We start from the raw sequence: 20,035 nt of genomic DNA, 5'->3' as shown, positions 1-20,035 counted from the left end.
TGAACACGTCCAGCCCCTCCAGAAGCTCTCTAACCCGGTCCTCCCCAACCTGAGGTCTGGAGGCGTTCCCCTCGAGTCTGTCTGGCATCACAGCGGGGAAGTCCCGATCCCTGCACAAGAAAATGGAGGTGAAGAATTGGTTAAAGAGTTCCGCTTTCTCCTTTGGCGCAACCACCAGATTTCCCAGCATACTTTGCAGGGGCTCCATATTACCTGGTGCCTTCTTCATCCTCCCTATATATTTGGAAAAGGACTTTTTATTATCCTTGATCTTGGATGCTAGTCCTAGCTCTATGTCTGCCTTAGCTTTCGTCACAGCCCCCCTACAGGCCTGAGCAGAGGAATTATACTCCTCTTTAGAGATAGCACCCCCCTTCCACTGGGCGTACACTGCCTTTTTGGTAGGCAGGCATTCCCGGATGCCCTTGGTAAGCCAGGGGGGCTTTCAGGCACTGCTTTTGGCACTGTCTGTCATGAAAGCCCTACCATGCCTAACAGCACCCCCCCACCAATGAAGCCGCTCACTGTGGTGACCTGCAGTGTGCACAGCTGTAGGACAAATCTCTGCAAGTGCCAGTTACTCTCCTTCTGAGGGAGGGTACTCTGTGCTTTTCCTGAAGGAGATCAGCTGGTGGCTGGAGTAGGGAGACAGGGTCTACTTAAGACACCTCATGGAGACATTCTGTGGGGTGGCAATTCTGTTCTCTGCAAACCTGCAACCAGAAGCCCTTCTTGCCTTTGAGGTGGTACTGGGCTGCCTGCTCTGTCTCTTCATCCAAATACAGGGGCTCATCCTCAACTTTATGAACATTTATGACCTTATGCGTGACCTGCAAATGATCGGTTTCTATCAGCAGGTGGCTACCTACTCAAGACCCTGATCCCTCATGAGTGCCTGGTTGTCAGCAGGGACTTTAATGTCACCCTTGAGGCACAGAACCACACTGGCAGAGAGTGGAGCTGGGCCACTGGGGACAACCTCAGCGGGGTCATTGTTAATCATTCCCTGATGTGCATCTGCTGTTCCCACCTCCCTGGCTACACCACCACTTTCATCTTTGTCAACAAACACATTACTCCTGGCTGGACTGAATCTTCATCTCTATGTTAATGCCCAAGACCACACCTCTGCCATTAGGCCAGCTCCCTTTAGCAACAACTATATAGTGTACAGGCCGTCCTCAGACTTACAACACAATTGGTTCCTGAAAACTGTGTCTTAAGTCGATGCATTGTAACTCAGAACTGATTTTCCCATAGGAAACTATATTATAAATGGGGGATCAATTCCTGAACCAAGGATTAATACCCTATTTTCACTAAAAATAACCAAGAATTTTGTACTCAAATCAATTATAGATGAGTAATATTGTTGGCTACAAAGCACCAACTCACAGGATCATCGTTAAATTCTACTTTATTGGACAGATGCAAAAGTCAGACCATAAACCTTGTTGCTGATCCCCTCAAATACACACACACACACACTCACAGTAGCTAGCTCTGAACACTAAGCATTGGTGTCATCCCCAAGTGCTACACTCTGCTGTTGATGGCCAGTCGAGGCTTCTTTCAGTGCGATGTTGCTGCAGAAGGGGGTCGCTGCCTGGTTCTTCTGACTGGGCAGGCAGGATGCTGGTCAGGTGAAAGAGGGCACCACTGGGGGTCATTTTTCTCTGCCTTTTATCCCTCTCTGGCAGACTTTGGTGACTCCCCAATTCTCGGGCTTACCCAATCCACGGATCACTGACCTTGAGGGATGTCCCTCTTGGTAGCTACTGGATGGCAGCTGTCAGCCCCAGGGTGCACGCCCGCATATACGTACAGTCTCAGGAGTCCGTTGCTGAATTTTGATTGATCCACTGCCATGGTGAACAGAGCTCTGGAAGTGGTTGATCAGGGGTATTTCAGCCCCAAGCGTCCGTTCCCAGCATTGGTAGTTCAAATGGGGGCTTCCATACCTTTAACAATGAAGTTTCCAGGAATTCCTAGCTCTTTATTGATTCTTTATTTTCCTTGGTCTCTGATTTTGTACGTGTTAATTGCCGCTCATTAACATACTTATCCAGACTATCTACTGTTACACTATCAACCATGATTCATTCAGCGACCTGCTCCATACAGAAATTCCTGCTCTTGCTAACATGTTACATGGTACAACTTACTATTAAACTTAAAGTACATTTGTAAAAGCATCTACAAGCTCTATTTTCACTACAAATATGCCTTATATAAAAACAATAATGATATGATAAAAGAAAGAGAGAAGAAAGAAGAAAAGGGAGAAAAGAGAAAGCATCCCCCAAAGGGGGCAATTATTAAAAGAGGGGCTTTTGCCATATGGAGGAGCTTTACATTTGAGAGGGGGGCAGACAAAAGGGGTTCTTGCTACAATATAGACACATAAATATATGTATTTATACTGTAAATAGCAATCATATTGATTTGGGAGGACTTTTTTGAGGTGGCTTTGCTGGACTTTTTGAAGGGTTCTTGGCTTGAGTCTTTTCAGGAGTCTTGGCTGCTTTCTTAAAGAAAGTGTCCAAGGAAGTTTGGACAGATGTTCTCCAGAAAGATGGGCAATGCAGCGAACTTATTCACTAGAGTGGCATTGCATTAGATCAAACGTTGTAAAGTTGAAACTGATGTCAGAAAGTTGAAACGCTGTAAGTGCGGAACGTTGAAACTCGAAATGTTCTAAGTAGAGGACTGCCTGTAAACTCTGTTAACGGCACAGCCTAAGCATTTAGGGCTGGCCTACTGGCACTATAAAAAAGAATGATGCTTTCCAGGAGTTCTGGCTGACCTGGCGCAAGCAGCAGCAGGCCCTTCCCTCAGCCCAAAAATGGTGGGAATATGGGGAAAGCACGCATCAGGTAGTACTGTTGTTGCTTCACCCAAAGCCAGGCACACACCAACAGCAGGAGGCAACTAGAGAGCAGCTTGAGAGAGAAGTGTTAGAGCTGGAGAGGTGCCTGGCCACTGACCCATACAGCCCATCCCTCCATGAAGAGTGTTGGGAGAGGTGGGAAGAGCTCCAAACTCTGGACAACCATTGCACCCCAAGTGCATTCATCTACTTGTGTGTCCAGTTCCTTTAGGATATGGACTATGGACCACTTTGTCTACAGCCTAGAGAAAAGGAAGGGTGCCAAGAAGCACATCACTTGTCTTCTGGCAGAGGGAGGCACCACCCCATCACTGATTGCTTTCTGACAGCTGCTGAGCAACAAGTTATTGTGAACTGGTTCACAATGACTCCCAGATCTCCTTCCTGTGTGGTAATAGCTAATGTAGAGCCCATCATAGTGTATGTATAGTTTGAGTTATTTTTGCCCAAGTGCATGACTTCACACATATCTACATTGAATTTTATCTGCCATTTAGTTGCCCATTTGTTCAATCATGCCAGATCTTTCTATAGTTTCTCGCACTCCACCTTGATCTTTATCCCTTTGCATAATTTTGTGTTACCAGCAAATTTGGACACCTCCCTACTCACCCCCCTTGTCCAGATCATTTATAAATATGTTAAACAGAACTGGTTCCAAGACTGATCCCTGGGGGACCTCGCTGTTTTACTTCTTTCCATCCTGAAACATGGCCACTTTGCTTTCTATGTTGGGGCCAGGTTCTAATTCCAAAAGAGGATGTTCCCTGTAATCCCATGACTACCTGAGTTAAGAGCCTCTGATAGGAGACCTTGTCAGAGGTTTTTTAGTAGTCCAAAGACTAAGTCATTTGGATTGCCCTAATCCATCTGCTTATTGCCACCCTCAAAGAGCTCTAGTAGGTCGATAAGGCATGATTTCCCTTTGACAAATTCTCAGAAAAAGTGAATGACTCCTGGTAATGGGGCAGTTTTAATACCTGCCTAAGTTTCTTTCTTTTATTGTTTTTTTTTAAATAAAAAAAATCTATGAAAAGTGTCAATTCGAGCAAATTACCATTTTCAGACAAAAAGGTGGTGTTATTCTGGCGAATTTCTAACCAACTCTATCAATCATCTATAATGATGGAAAATTATTCTTTATTTTAGAAAGGTAAGTCTATTAAGTAACTGGACTGATATCCTGGGAAATTCTAAGCCAAGGTTTGAATTCAAAGTGCTATAGTTATTTTAGTATAACAGCTCATGGAAACTCTTCTGCATTTGTAAAATTGGAGAGAGACACACTGTAGTGTACCTTTTGGAAATTGTTTAAACTGAGCTAAAACCCCAATCATATTTCAGATTAAAGGGTCCACATGGGCATTTATGCTGCCAGAGCAGTTGAACTCTAACTTAGAAAACACTTTTTTGGAAATATACTTTCATACAGAGCAGGGATCAGCAACCTATGTTCCACAGGCCGGATCCAACTTGTGGAATCATTTGATCTGGCACGTAAATGTGGGGATTCAGTAGCTGTATTGAGCCAGCTTGGGTTACAGGCATGTGGGCAGATGGGTACCAAGACCCAGCCATTGTCACTATTTTTCCAAACAGTCATGCATAAAAAGCACCCAGGACTGTTGCTTTTCTACACCATGGCACAGGGAGAGTATCAGCAGCTGGCACTTGTCCTCACTGCAGCATGGGGACTGCTGTTAAAATCCCCCCAACTGTTGTAAGGAAAAGCAAGGAAAAGCAGTGGCAGTGAGAATGCTCTGCTGGGAAAAAAATGCTGGCAGCGGTGGCTGGGTCCTAGTGCCTACTGTGTACCAGCTCACGTCTGACTCAAACTGGGTCAGTCTGGCCCTCAGCCTGAAAAGATTGCTGACGCCTGCTCTAAACAGCCTCAGTCTCAGATTCAGTCCCAAGTGTGCCATATTCCCTCATTGAAACTTGCCTACGGTAACAATCTCTAGGTACTGGTAACACTTTTCTGACCTGTCTACAGAGACTGGAAGCTGTTAGAGGGAGAAGAATTTCTTCTCATTGTCTGCATCTACACTGCCTAGCATAATTTGCTAGACTTCATGTAGACTGGGCTTTTAGATAAATCACCATAACCGCTTGTACATGTGATGGGAGTTTACTTCTCTCTGAATTGAAATGGTGAGTTTTTGTGTCAATTAAAGAAAACACTTTTTCAATTTCCATCACTGTGACAGCCCCTCCCCACGGGCAAGCTCCACTAGGGGGGGAAAAAAAAAAGAAGAGGTGAGGCGCCTGAATCCCCCCTCCCCCCTCAGAGCCTACCCACTTCTCCTGCAGCTGTGGGGTGAGGTGCCGGTAGGTCCTGAGCTGCAGGGGCCCTGGTCCTTCCCTCTGCAGTGGTGGATTTCCCTGGGAGGCACCTGCCTGCTAGCACCCAACCCAGGAGGTCCTGTGGTGTGCCACCACCATGGAGGGAAGCACCAGGCCATCCTACAGCTCAGAGTCTGTGCAACCCAGCGGCAGCTTGCATGGATAGGCTTCACTGGAGGGGAGGGAAAGACAGAAAAAAGTGGCAAGGGGCCCAATTTTATCTTTTCCTCCTGAAGCCTGCTCACCTCTGCCACAGCTAAGGCATGAGCTGCTGGCAAGCTGAGCAGCCCCTGAGCTGCGGGGGTGGCAGCACCCCCTGGGATCACCTGGGCGGGCTGCTAGCAGGCAGGTGCTGCTCCCAGGTTACAAGCAGCACCTGCTAGATCTAACTGTGTACAGGGTGCTGGAAGCTCAGGCATGCTTGGGGAAGCTTGATATTCACGGGTTTCCAGTGCCCTATGCACTGTCCCCATCACCTGGCACCACCCAGGAATGGGCTGGCTTGCCCCTGGGGCAGTGGGGGAAGTGGCAGGAAGGTGGCTGGGTGTGTTAGTGGCTGAAGAAGGTGGAAGAGATGGTACATGGAGTGCTGGAAGCCTGCCGAGCCTGAGCTTCCTTGAGCATACCTGGGCTTCCAGTGCCCTGTGCACCATCCCTGCTGCCTTCTCTGGATGTATTGCTGCAATTTGTTATGTAGCAAACTAAAATACATCAAATGTGTTTTACTTTGCTATGTAATAAAGTCATTTACAGGGTAATATACCAGCACATGTGTACAGCATGACTAAATTAAAACAAAATACACTGCCACAAGTGTAAATGGTGATGCCATTAAAATGGTACAAAGGGCAATTAAGCCACTTTAAAGGCCAATTTCATCACGTGTAGAAGTGTCCCATAATGCGAATGAATATAGATAGTCTGTTTCTCAATGAATATGACAACTAGTTACTTTGGAGCCAGTACATCAATGAGCCAGTTCCTTGCTGCCACAAGATAAAAACAAAAAAACTCCAGTACCAAGAAGAGAACAGAAGAACCACAAACCTGAAAATAGAGGACAATGAAAATAATGAAGCATTTATTTATCATTTGTCTTGATATTTGGCAGTGTTGCTTGCATGTAACACAATATGTTCTGAGGACATTTTTCTTCAAAAATACATTAACCAGCCTGAGTCCTAGGCTGCTGTGACTAGAAAATGTGGGTATCTATGTAGAGTTGTGTGGCTACAGTGTAGACAGATCCTGTATTTCCTCAGATAAATATCTAGCCTACTGATAACCTACCAATATATCAGTCCATGCAATTACCTGCACTTTTTAGAATTTTGTCATCATCTACATGCAACTGTAAGGACGGAACAGTATGCTCATGACAAATTAAGGACATAACTGTTACCTTTTGTAGTTTTTATGAGAAACTGTTTTTTTTGTTCAACTCAGTATTTAGTTTATCAGCAAGTCAATGCAGGTCATAACAGGGTTGTTACAGAACCTACCAGGAAAAGAAAGAAAATGATATAGGTAAGGAGTAGCTATGCAGCTTCAAAGAATTAAGATAATATCAGTTGACCCTTCCTCAGTATTGGGAAGAAGTGACCTGGGCTGGCTCCATGATCAGAAAGGAGATCTAAAACTTCAGAGGGGGAAATAAGGATGAGTTATGAGAATCTGCCTAGTATACATATGCATACACAGTTATACAAAAAGAAGCTGACAAGCTAGGGAGACACATCTGCACTAAGTTCCAAGGAGTTCAGGCTAGTCCTCCCACTGCAAACTTGGGTATTTTTACACATGCTCCAGGGGCTCTGTGTGGGGGATGGAAGGAGGAGTGTTTTAATTAGAGCAACTCCAAGAGAATGATTAATAAATGAGCTTTAGTTAAAGTGTCCCCACTGATATTTTGAAGCATGGGGACACCGATACATGAAATGTGGAGGCTGCTGGAGCATGCTAATTAGCATGCTCCAAAAGACTTAATTAATCAAGTCTGCTCCAACACTGTAATTGCAGTGCACTGGAGCAGCCTCCCTGCACATCTATAGGCACCCATTGTGACTAAGCCAGACCCATCTGAGCTTCAGGTAGACAAGGCAAAAGTAGGTAATGGGCTCTGTGTAGGTCTCTATTTGAAATTACATCCGTCACCATGAGATACCTTTTGACAAAAGAGAGCATGTGTTTTTTGAAGAAGCTGTTTGTATCAATGCATATGCTCCAAAAGGAAAAGCCCCAAGATCCAGCCCAGTTGGATTTACTCAGACATCCAAAAAACAGAAACCCAAATCTGCTTTTTGGTGGCATCCAAAAAGCAGAAACCCATATCTTGAGTATGAATAGTGAACTGCAGACCACTCCAACAGCAGATAACACCAGAAAGAGTGTACTCAGAGAGAAACTGAAAAGAAACACTGTTGCAGTTGCAATAGCACAGCTAGCTGCATCACATCTCATCTTGAGTTACTCTAATCCCGGTATTTACTGGAAGGAATTTTCTACTTACTTCATCTCCCTCAATGAATCTACTGCATTGGGTAGTTTCAAGCCTTGAATACACAAAAAAGCAAATCTGCCCAAGTTCAGTCCCTTCAACCTAAAGGTGTGTTTCCTGCCCCAAGAATTTAAGCCACTAAGATTTCTAAAGGGTGACCAAGTGGAGGAAAGGTAGGAGAGAGGGCAAGACTCAGTACTGACAAATGTCAGTATTGTTAAAAGCTGAAAGCCACTGAATATTTTACTCATGCATTTTTTTCCACCACTTTAAACTATGTTCTGGCCTCTCCATTGTTTTATTTTTTTGTTTGTTTGCACTTCTACTTGCATGTGTTTGCACTTCTACTCCTGTATTTTGTTTATTCAAACACAAAGATTGAGTTTATTCAGCTGTTACACAGCTTTTGTATTCAAAGATCTGTAAGGGTGTAAGATATAACACTTGAACCATTCCAAGAAACGTGTTGGACTGCAAACCTGTTCATAACTGTCCCCGGACAGAAATGTCCCCATGTACACTGCTAGGGGATTTAAGTGGAACCCTCTTCTTTTAGGGATTGCACTACACCAGCACACCACCAGGGAGTGGTAAAGTACCAGACCATGATGCTTTGCAGGGGTTGGGGGCAGTGCCCAAGGTTTCCCCAAGATTCCACTAGTGGGAGAGGAAGCCCAGATTTGGGCAGGGGGTTGGAGTAGAGGGGTTGCCAGGTGCTAAATGGCTGCATGGTCCTCTGCCAATGGTTTCCAGGACCTGGGTACTCTGCCCCAACTCCCACCCAAGGACTCTTCCAACTACTCATGTACACTGCATCGCCAACAACTGCATACAACAGCATACAAAGTAGAACCTGTAGGGAAGGACTACCTGCAAGATTGCAGCACAGAGCAAGAAACAACTAGGTTTATGGGCTAATTCACTTCATATTAAGAATGGAATTGACAGCCATTCTGTTTTATTACATGCCCATTGTGTAATGGCTCTGCTTCCCCTCACCCCACCTAGAACTGTTACAAGAACAACTACCCAACCACCACAGTCAGGGGACTAGCCCTCCTCCTCACCTAGCCAAGACCTCGTTACCCCCTCTTACCCCAAATAATTTTGGGACCAAATAATTTCTAGCAAGGAAATCAAACCTACACACAGGCTTTATGCTTTCCCACCCCTGAAGACTGTGGTGTCTGTAAACAATAGATCTTCAGTCAGTAGGATCCTGGGCAGTCCCACTGAACTCCATAGGTCTAAGAGTGCAAAGAGAAGTGCAGTATGCAATGTCTAGAGGAGTGATCAGATAACAGGCTTGGAAAGCTTGGAGCCTGCAAGTAATATTGAGCCAGTTCAAGGACCAGCTCAAAATAAGTTGTATTAAGATAACTTAAATACGGTAAGTTATAGAAATAAACCACTGTGACAATATAACTGCATCCACATTGAAGTGTCATAATATGTTGACTCAAGTTCATTTCTAAACCAAAATAATTCAGGTTATGAAAATTGTTCACTGTAAAAAAACCAAACACCCCCCCCAAACCAAACAACAATTGTGATACAGGTTTAGCTTAAAACAGCAAATTTTTGCCAACCTTGAATACATACTAAAAATATTAGTGCAAGAACTTCTGCAGACTTCCAACACTATTTAGGATTGTACTCATTCTAATTATCTGAGTAGTTTTGCCAGTGTGATTGTTAACACTGCAATATTTCAGGTAGTGGCTTATAATAGTTTCACAAAATTAACAAATGAAAATTTACAGAGAAGATCACTAAAGCCACATGGCCCCTTGGATTTGAGTTTCAAATTAAATTCTCCTATCTATTTAGTAGGAATACAAGGTGCCCTGATCACATGCCTCTGCTAAGTCATATATAGTTATGCAAGCACTCATGTCCACATACAAGAGCAAAACATCATCATGCTAATTTAAAATGTATTGTGTGTTAGGATTGCCAATTTATAGATTAATTTAAAAACCACAAAGACTTCAACCTGTATATCTTCACTGACTAGTACAATTGACTCATCTTTTAGAATGGATGCCAGGGGGAAAAAAACAAAACACTATCTTTTAGCAGGCACTATTAGCCTTCAAGTTTCCTGTAAATTTTGGCACAAGGAAGCATATTGACTTGAAGTCCTATTGTCACTGGTTTTGAAAAAGAATGTCTCAGCAACCATCTCCAGTAGCCTTTTGCCTGTTGACTGAGGGGGAGCTGAGGTACCTCCCAGTTCATGACAGCCAAAAGAAGCTAACTGAAGTGGTGCATGCAGAAGGAAATGGTTGGCCCATTAATTATACTTTTGACACAGAATACAACACCACTAACTTTGAGTGATCACCACTTGTAGACCTCTCTCTCATTTTCTAAAACCTCTATCACATTCTGACTGATGTGTTCACCTTTACTTTATACTGTTCATTTTTCATTCGGTTGTAAAGGTCACAGCCACATAATAATACTAGCAGCAACCACCACCTTTTAACATCCCTTGATGAAAAGTGCAATGTCACACCTTGAGAGGGTGGCATTTAGCATCAATTATAACTTGACTGACCTGTCTTGGCATTGAAATACCCAGCAGAATATGCACTGAAGTAAAATTTCTCTCTTAAAAGTATAGAGTACGTGTCTAATTTGGGATGGTTTCAAATACTGTAGAGTTGGAGGTACTGCACTGAGAAGTCAAATATAAGGATGAAAATGAAAATTGTTCAGAATGTATGGCATGATTGGATTTTTGAAGAGTAGGAAGTGAAAGGCAAAGTAGGGGGAAAAAACACTGTTAGTCTGAAAGAAATCCCAGTACCTGGAGGCCCCTTTGTAGTGACAAAGAGGAAATAAGGAAGAATTTAAGTTTCTGCAGTGAAATTGTAATAGTTGTATAATTTGTGCACAAGTTCAATCATGTAAAACAAAAGTAAAGACTACTGTATGGAGAAGGGAAGCACAGATGAATACTGTGAAAACATCCATACAATTCTATCTCCATAATGAGTTGTGGAATACAAACACTACTAGTCAAAATAAACCAGTCTATAAACATACCGGGGGGACCAGAGGTGAATGGGTGAGACCCTGTTCTCCCGAGCGCCTCCCAGAGTAACAAGCTACAAGCTGATTGAGAGTAGGTTCGGACTAGACATCAGGAGGTGCTACTTCACAGTCAGGGCAGCTAGGATCTGGAACTGGCTTCCAAGGGAAGTGGTGCTGGCTCCTACCCTGGGGGTCTTTAAAAGAAGACTTGATTACACCTAGCTGGGGTCATATGAGCTTAACATAGTGGGGGCCATATAAGCCCAGTATTCATTCCTGCCCATGGCAGGGGGTTGGACTTGATGATCTGCCCAGGCCCCTTCCGACCCTACATTTATGAATCTATGAAAATCATCAGTCATTTCCATTAATGACTAATTCTGTACCTCAACTAACTATCATCTAGGATAAAATGTTTTTATTAAAGCAATGCCTAGAGGCCTCAGTAGAGAAATCAGGACCCATTGTATTAAGGCATACAAAAACACAGGGACAACACATACGCATAAAGAGTTCACAGTTTAAAACAGAATACTGAAAAGGATGAAGAGCAAAAGAAGTAGAAGCAGGTAAACTGCCTTCCTCAAATATCACACATTAAGCCAAGGATACAGCCCAATTATTCAGAGTTGTAATATAGTATTCAAATCTCTACTATAGTTCTTCCTGACTACTCTGCTCCAGTTCTCTTCTACTGTATAATTAGTGATATTTATATCTAAAGACAGTATCTATGGACCATGTCTGAATTCTCTGGTATTCCACCTCCTTGTTAAGTTACTTATGGGTAACTGACTCCTGTAGTTACTCCATTCATTTGGGTGCCCAAGAAGTAGAGCTCCTACTCTGTGTAAGGAAGCATATCAGTCTGGCCCTAAATAATTAACAAATGCTCAAAATAATTTTACCCATTGTATTTCCTTCTAAACAGATCCATACTCTTTCATTTGTAACCCTTCTGCTCCACACCTGTCAGCAGCAACAAGGGCCAGGTTCAATTTTGGGAGTACTAAATATATTTTAACTTGGCTCAAGCTCCTACCCAGTCTACCTTGGAAACACTAAATGAATCACTAGGGCGTTCAATAAAAGCAACAACCCTTTCCTCGCAAGCAGTGTAAACACAAAATCTAAATGTATTACAAAGAATACAGAAAAAGCAAGAGTAAATACTAACTATAATTTTAAAACACTACAAATTACAAAAAAGTCTATAGGAGCCACCCCCTGAGGGAGGCTTTACCCATACCCAAACAGTCTGGGACTTGGGACTCCCCAGGAGGGGCCTGCATCCCTATATCCACCTTTCAGCAATGGGCTGGAGCACAGGTGGAGGAGAAAAAAATTGGGAGTGGCTGGGCACACACAGGAAAGTCTGCAGGGGTAGGGGAAAGGGCCATGGGGGGTGGGGAGGAAATCGGGCTGGGACCAGACAGGGATTGGCGTAGAGCCAGGCCTGGGACTGGGGCCGGGACCTGCTGCAAACTGTCCCTTCCCCTGCACCAAGAGTCATTACCTAGTGCTGGTGGCCCCTGTGAATTCACTGGGGCCACATGGCCCAGAACAAGGCCAGCCTCAGCTGAACCACCAGGCCAGAGGGAACGAAGCCCATGGGACCCCCGCGTCATCCCCAGGAAGAGTCTGTTGCCTCCTCCAGGGGTGCGGTGCTGGGCAGCTAAGGCGGGGGGGATATGGACCCTTGATCTTTGCACAGGGCAAGGGCAGGCTACAGCTCTGAGCTGCATTCTGCCTGCTCCATACCTCGCTGCTGCCTTGGAAAATCTGGATGTATCGTAACCCTACCCCTATACTGGCGGTTTTCCCTTCACATAGCTTCAGTTTTCTTCTCCAGAGAAGTGGTGGGGTGGGCATTAGAAGCAGGATTTTCTAGAGCTCCCAATTCAGCTTTCAGGCTTCAGCAGCCCCAGGAAGAAAGAGAGACCCAGCCCAGGTGGCCTGATCCTTACATCACTTTTCTGACATGCTCACCTGCTTCTGTTCAACCAGAAGCAGCATTATTTTAAAACTGTTAATGCAGACCAATGAATTTAAAAGTGGTGTGCACTCTGGGTAAAGCAGCCAGAGTCAAACTGGTTTCACAGGTGGCTTGGTGGGAATTTTCAGCTGATAGCCTGGGCATGAGGGGCAGGGGAAATGGTCCTAGAGGAAGCAAATTATACAGCAGAAACAAGATACACAGCAACAAAAAGCCAGAACACACTTTACTACCCACAACCCCAAATGTGTGCGTATGTTATATATTTTCGCCTTGAGATCATAATTCACCTTGATCACATATTATGTTTTACCTGCACTAGTTTGCCCATCCCCAATTATAGAATTATTACATGTGTATTTATTAGGGCTGTGTGAGGCTTTGGACAGAGCTTCAGATCCAAAGAAGCTTTGGCATCCAAAGCAGCACGCCTGGATCGAAGTGCTGGCCTTGTTCGGCTTCCCGAAATGGTTTGGAGCTTCCAAAGAGTTTCAGAGCCGCCTCAGAGATCCGGCCGTAGGGTATAATGGGGAAAGGATAAAATATCTATAACTTTGTTGGGTTTTTTTGTCTGATTTGGATATCATTTTGGGAGGTGGTAGATTCTGCAGAGGGAAGCCTGCCAAGTTTCAAGAAAATCAGTGCAGGGGTTTGGGGACAATGGCACCCCAAATTGTTGAAAGCAAAACTCATGTCACATCTAGGTGTTACAACATAGTAGGGTGAAAACTTCTTACTGAGGCCACAACGCCTGCCAAGTTTCAAGAAGATCGGTGCAGGGGTTTGGGGGGGAACCACCCCTCAAGCTGTGGACACGCAAAACTTATGCCATGGGTGCTTGTGAGACTGATTGTCTCTGGCTTGGGGAGGGGGAGGGGAGACACTGCTGCAGGCCTGACTGCGAAGCTACTGTGTTCCCAGTTACCAATCAATCAATCATGATTCACTCAGGGACCAGGGACCAGCTCAATACATAGGACCTAGCTATTACATAACTTAAGGAGAATCAATTAGCACCTACAAAACCAGGCTAAGGAGAGGAAAGAATCAATAGAGATAATCAACTGCCCCAGGACAGAGACAGTCTTGGCATGAGTTTTGCCTGTCATCAGCTAGGGGTGCAGGACACCAGACTCCCCCTGCACCGATCTCCTCAACAGCTGGCAGGCGTTGTGGCCTCAGCAGGGGCCACCATCCCTGCAGCTGTCACCCTGCTGTGCTTTAACACATGCATTATCACCCATGGCATAAGTTTTGCTTGTCCGCAGCTTGAGGTGCAGTTCCCCCCAAACCCCTGCACCGATCTCCTTGAAACTTGGCAGGCTTTGTGGCCTCAGTTATAGCTACCATCTCTGCAGTTTTGACCCCCGCTGTGTTGTAACACACAGCCATGACATGAGTTTGGCTTTCAGGAATTTGGGGTACAGTTCCCCCCAGTCCCCTGTACCAATCTTCTTGAAACTTAGCAGGTTTCATGCTCTCAGCAGAGGCTACTATCCCTGCAGGTTTCATCCAAATCAGACAAAACAACAAAGTTATAGATATTTCATTGATTCCCCATTATACCCAATGGCTGGATTTCTGACGTGGGTCTAAAGCTTTGGAGCTGCTTCGGCCGGATTAAGGCAGAAACCCAGTCCAGAGCTCCAGACTGGATCGCAGCCATCCAAAGTGGCTGGATCTGAAGCTGTATTGGATTGCTGCTGACTCGCACAGGCCTAGTAGTTATACATTTGCTCCATATTTATGAGTGTTCTTAGATACACAAGGCTTCTAGTATATGCTTGCTTTGTAAATTGATATGCTAAACATGTAGACTTCAAACTACTTGTTTTTGATACTTTCTCTCTTTTATCATGACTGTCCCTTTCACAGTGTTCAGGACAATCATTCTGTTTTCATTTGGCATCCTATTAATTTTATATTGCTTCCTCTCAAGTGGTTATACCACAATATCTTTAGACATTAATATATCATTTAGAAGTTTTTGAAAATCTTTAGAAGCAGAGTTCTTTCAAGTTATCAAGCTCCCAGGAAAGACCATGCAGAGTAGCCAAAAACCAGTAAATTCCACAATGGCTAATGATCTCAGTCAAGAGTTCCTTAAGTAGTTTAGGATTGGAGTTTTGTTTGATTATGTTTCTTATTCTTCTTTATCTGTCTACTATGTTGTAACAAAAACCTACTATTGGGTTTGGGAGATGTTATGTATAACAAGGTTCATGTTCCAGGGGTGGCCATAACGTCCCCTGCAGACTACCATGCCATCTTTGCCCTAGCTGAGCTCTAAGGTGCCCTCCCTTTCTCACTCATTTGCCATACCTTAATGTATTTGTTCAATTGAAAGGGAGGCTGCCTAAAGGTCCTAAAGTAAGCCCCAGTTCTACTACCTACCAGCCAGTCTCTCTTGGACCCTGCTGGTCTCTGTTCTGCCTCTCTCTGGCTAAGTAGGTCATCCTGACCTACCCATGCCACCAGGGCACTTGTAGCCTTAAAGGCTGTTATGTGGCTCTATCCACCCCTTACTCTACACACGTGCCTTGCAGAATTACTGTCTGATCAATCCCTTGTTAGAGCTTTGGCCTTCTCAGCCTCTGCCCCTTTTCTTTGGCTGCAAGCCTCCAGCCCTGGCTCATGGAGGTTGAAGCTTAGGGTTGAAGCTGAGCTAGCTAACCATTGGTTGTTAGTATCTCTGGGCCCTGATCTTGCCCTTCTTGGGCCCCAGGCCCTCTGACCCCAAATTCTGCCCTTGTATGGGCTCTCTCCACCCTTCCTGGGCAACAATGGGCTCCCTCACCCCTGCCTGTGCCTTGAACCTGATCCCTGGCAAAGCTTGAGGCAGTCACATGCCCCCTCCTGTGAACTAACGGGACCTCCAAAACCACTGGTGAAGTAAAACCAGAAATGCAAGCACTGTGGCTATAATTAAACCTTTAGCCTCCTGACTATATACCACAACTCCTACCCAACCATTGCTAGAACCTCAGCCCTTCATTTGCCATCTCTAGGCAAAGCATGCTCACAGTTCATCTCTCAGCGACAGACATAGCACCACAGAGCTTTGCTCTTTTCAGCCTTCAGGGCCAGACTGACTGCCCTGGCCTGGGGACTCCCTCTCCCAGGCCCTGCCTCTTTCCAGTTAGGTAACTCCACATGGCTGGCCACAGGTGACCTCTAATTAGGGTCACTAACTGACCTGCATGACAGCCTACCTGTTGCAGTGCCTTGTCTCCCCTGAAGGGCTCCAGCCTATAGGCCTACCGCAGAACAGCTGGCACTGCAGCAGGCTTCTCACTGCCCGCACAGGCACTGTCCTATTGTGCTACCGCAGAGCAACTAGCTCTGTCTGTAGTAAGCACTCAGTCCCTCCTTCCCTCAGCCACCTTTCCTGCAACTTCTCCTTTGCAGTCTTCCCTCACCTGGCGCTCTCTCTCTCCCTTAAAATAATAGAGAGCCTCAGGTTCTCTGTCACACTATGTCACACATCCATGCTTTCATGTTAACACTTAAAGCAGTCTTCTTTCTCCATATTCCATTTCTGGCTTGAACAATCCTTTGATCAACTGCACTGCCACCTGCAGCCATGTGCATTATACAAGTTCAAAGTAGGTATTCAATAATGGACAAATAAATGAGAGTTATAAAAAGTATGCAGTGAAAATGAAAAAAAAAAAAAGCTGGACTGTAGCTCTTACGTACTACTTTGTTATCTTCCTTTCACTTATTGAAAAAAAAAAGTTTCAGGCATTTCAGGACATCAACCTAACTTAATCAGTGTTTAGTTTGATTAAACATAAAAAGCCATCCAACTGGACATCTCACTTGCGTAAGTCAGAAAAACTAATCACCAGGCAAACAGTAAAATATGCTGAAATTTCTTAACAGGCATTATACTTTTTATTTGCATGTCAATTGGCCTTTATCACACTGTCCAAATATTTTGAGAATGAGTCGTTTCTTTCAGTTGTCCAACATTCTCTGCTTCAGTTACTCCACGTTCCATTATGTTCTGTTACCTATTGCTTCTTTAGTTCAACCTGCACTACTGTTATGTTTAAATCAGGTGAGTGATGGCTACTAGTGACCTAATCCTGCATTAGAGAAGTTCCCATTCATTTCACAAAAGGTTGTTGCATGTTGCAACTATAAAACTGAGACCTAAAATCACGACAACATCAAGGTTTTTACATCCATTATTTGCTTTACCTCAATAACTAGGTGTAACACCTGTATGGACGTTAGCACAGAAAGCACTCAAGTGGTAACTGAACAGACATTCATGATTCTTAGAGTGCCTTGAAAAATGGTGGATTGCACCACAAGTTACCCCTCAATGGATGAGGTAATAGACTAAAGAGTGATCTGGTAGAGTGATTTATTGAACTTCTGTGCCAGATCCCACCAAGGGTTAACTCTGAGCCATCACCATCATTGCAGGCAGAATTGTACAGAGCTGCGCTGTAGCCTTGGGCAGAGCTCATTTGCTCTTCCCAAGCACCGGGTGGCCCTTGCCCCGGCTGTCACTGATCTGAATCAGTAACAGGCTCTGATCCCAGCCCCACTTCCTCCCTCCAGCTAGCTGCGAGCTGCAGCCTAGCTAGGGTGGGAGGGAGGGAGGGAAAGAGGGTCTCTCTCCCTACATCAGCCCCAGGCCTCTGGTATGCTGCAGCCTGGTGAGAGGGTCTCCTTTCCCACAGCTACAGCCCGGACCTGCAGTGTGGTGCTGATTTTCATTGTGCCAAGAACTTTAGGGGTGGGATGGAGAGGGAAGCATGTGGAAAAGGTTCCTCCTTGCCCTCACCAACAAGCCAGCAAGCTGGGGGAGGCCTGTCCAGCAGGGGGCTCCTCTTCCACCCCCACCCCACTTGCAGAGCTTCCAGGAGGGTAAAAAGCAGCATCGAGCTGGCGCTGTAGCTCCTCCTGGCTCTCTGTGGGGAACAGAGCTTAGGGGTGAGGGAATGGGGTCTTCAACCTGAGCCTGAGCAGGGCCTTGGCATGGTGGAGTGGGGAGTGGAGACGCTGCTGCCACTGCTGGTGTTTGGCAAGTCACGGGTGTGTGTCCAAGTCCAGCCTAGCCCCAAGCAACCCTGTCCTATACCCTTAAGTCCCAGGCCAGTGCCCCCATCATGTTACAAGATCCCTCCTTGATGGCAATATTTTCATAGTAATCTCTTTCCATAATACGTATAATATTATACATTAAGCAAATAAATGGTCCTGCAATAATTTTTTGAGATAAATCTCTACCCATTCCTTTCAGTGATAAATTAAATATTTTCTGATGGGGCCACATACTTTTGCTCTTTCACCTTTTGTTTTTAACTTATTTGCTAACAGATTTAGGAAGTCAAAAGTCTTTTCTTTTTTTTTTAGGACTTCTTTATTCAGTTAACTAAGTCTGTTAAGAGTAGAATATGTTTCAGATTGTTAAACTACAAAATATTCTTGTAAAACGTATTAGCCTCTTCTACCTTCCTCTACTAACCGTCTCATTTAGTGAGTTCACCCTCTTCTACCCACCATTCAAACATGTAATTGTTCCTTAAACACATTTTGATATCAGCAATAATGCCTTGATTGCTGCAATGCCATAAACACTGATGGTGGTCAAAACAACTAATTATGAACAAATAACACTGGGTGCATCTACACATGTGCTTTACTGCAGAGCTGACTGATTAGCTCCACAGTAAAGCATCACCATCCACACATTTCAGTATTAGGGCCAGAGATGTGAGTTTTCCAGAAAATTTACCAATGCCCTAAATAGAGCACGATCTGATTTAGCATGGTTATTTGACCTATATTTAGTAAACAAAACTTTAAAAAGTACCCCCATGTTAATGTTATGCCCCAATAGCCATAAGTATTTGAACTGAAATATTTGATTAGGAAATAATTAAATACAGAACGCTTGATGTGGTTTAAATGTTATATTCAAACAAATTCAAAGATTTATGTAGAAAGAAATTATTTTTATTGGAATACTTATAAAAATGTTAAGACAATACGCAATAGCATGTACTTCCCTTATATTGTTTGTTTAAATTTAAGAAAAAAACCCGAGGCAATGAAAACTGTTGACACACTAATTTTAGCACACCCAAAGAACTGTGCATGATAGGCCATGGTTGTCCACTCATCTACTTCAACAGAGTTTAACTCTTCTACTGAGGTCACTGTGGCACCTCCAGTTTCACCATCACTATCTGTAGAATCACTTGCACTACTTATTAGTTCCATTTCAGAATCCGATTGAGGCAAGACTGATTCAGAACTACTTATCATGCTGCATCTTCTTCACTAAATAATAAATAGCTTAGCAGTGCATTCATTTGTTAGTTTATTCCTCTTTTTTGCTGTTGGTGGAATGCTTAGGATCCTTAGAGCAATCCTGGACAACAGTTGGATGTTACAGTATCCTTTCCACCATGTGAGAGCAGACGTATTCTCTGCTGCCTGCCAAGCTTGCTTAATATTGTATTGGCATCCATTCATTGTTACTAATGAATTTTATGAAACAATGCATTTTTAGAAATGGAAAATTTTCCACAGAAATATAAAGCACTGGAAATTTTTCCACCCCACATCTCCAATTAGGGCACAAAAAATTAACTAACTCCATCGTAAGATGGTCCCTGACAGTACTATCTTATGGCAGAATACTTAACTCGACTAAAATACACATCTAGATGGTGACAGGGACTGGCTGGGGACAAGGGTGCTAAAGCGTGGAGGCTGTCTGCTGCTTAGCCCCAGACTTTAGCACCCTCGTGCCCCAGCCAGCCCCTCTGCCACCCAATGCCTCAACCTAGAGCCGAGGGCTGAACCCCCAGACTTCCTGTCAGCCCCCTGCCCCAGCTCAAACTGCTGCGGTCCTGGAAAGCTTATCACGATGCCTTAATGGCACATATAGATGCACCTACCAGGTGCATTACACATCCATTAATGCACTTTTGCTACTGCACATTAAATTCAGTACCTCTAATGTGAGATATTAACTAAATATGCATTAAGCTGCCATAATGCACAATAGCACAAAGCACATCCTTTTTAGTGCTGCTTAATATGCAGTAGTCTAATTTTATTGCACATTAGCATGGTTTTTGCCATGACACTAGTCTTACCTTGATCCTAGGCAAGCTGTTTGAGAAAATTATGCTGGCACACATCCAGGAGGGGCCAGCAAGGGACTGCATGCTTAGGGGCAACCAACACAGGTTCATCAGTGGCAGGTCCTGTCAGACCAACCTGGTGGCCTTTTACG

The 20,035-nt window shown here is 44.4% G+C and overlaps 2 long non-coding RNA genes across 2 annotated transcripts in view; one reads left to right on the top strand and one right to left on the bottom strand.

The window, feature by feature from the left end:
• Positions 1 to 18,590, top strand: part of LOC109316092 — a 22,536-nt gene extending 3,946 nt beyond the window's left edge. The window contains exons 2-3 of the long non-coding RNA XR_002102681.1: positions 8,319 to 8,325; positions 18,507 to 18,590. This is a non-coding gene — a long non-coding RNA (uncharacterized LOC109316092). The remainder of the gene's footprint in view (positions 1 to 8,318; positions 8,326 to 18,506) is intronic.
• LOC109316091 overlaps positions 4,193 to 20,035 on the bottom strand; it is a 16,763-nt gene continuing 920 nt past the window's right edge. Inside the window, exons 2-3 of the long non-coding RNA XR_002102680.1 lie at positions 4,829 to 4,832; positions 4,193 to 4,206 (exon numbers count right to left, since the gene is read on the bottom strand). This is a non-coding gene — a long non-coding RNA (uncharacterized LOC109316091). The remainder of the gene's footprint in view (positions 4,207 to 4,828; positions 4,833 to 20,035) is intronic.

This window comes from Crocodylus porosus, unplaced genomic scaffold, assembly GCF_001723895.1.
Source record: "Crocodylus porosus isolate Cpor-Errol unplaced genomic scaffold, CroPor_comp1, whole genome shotgun sequence".
Classification (NCBI taxonomy): Eukaryota; Metazoa; Chordata; order Crocodylia; family Crocodylidae; genus Crocodylus; species Crocodylus porosus.
Note: the sequence above shows the minus strand (reverse complement) of the source record. Positions and strands in the feature narration are given on the sequence as shown.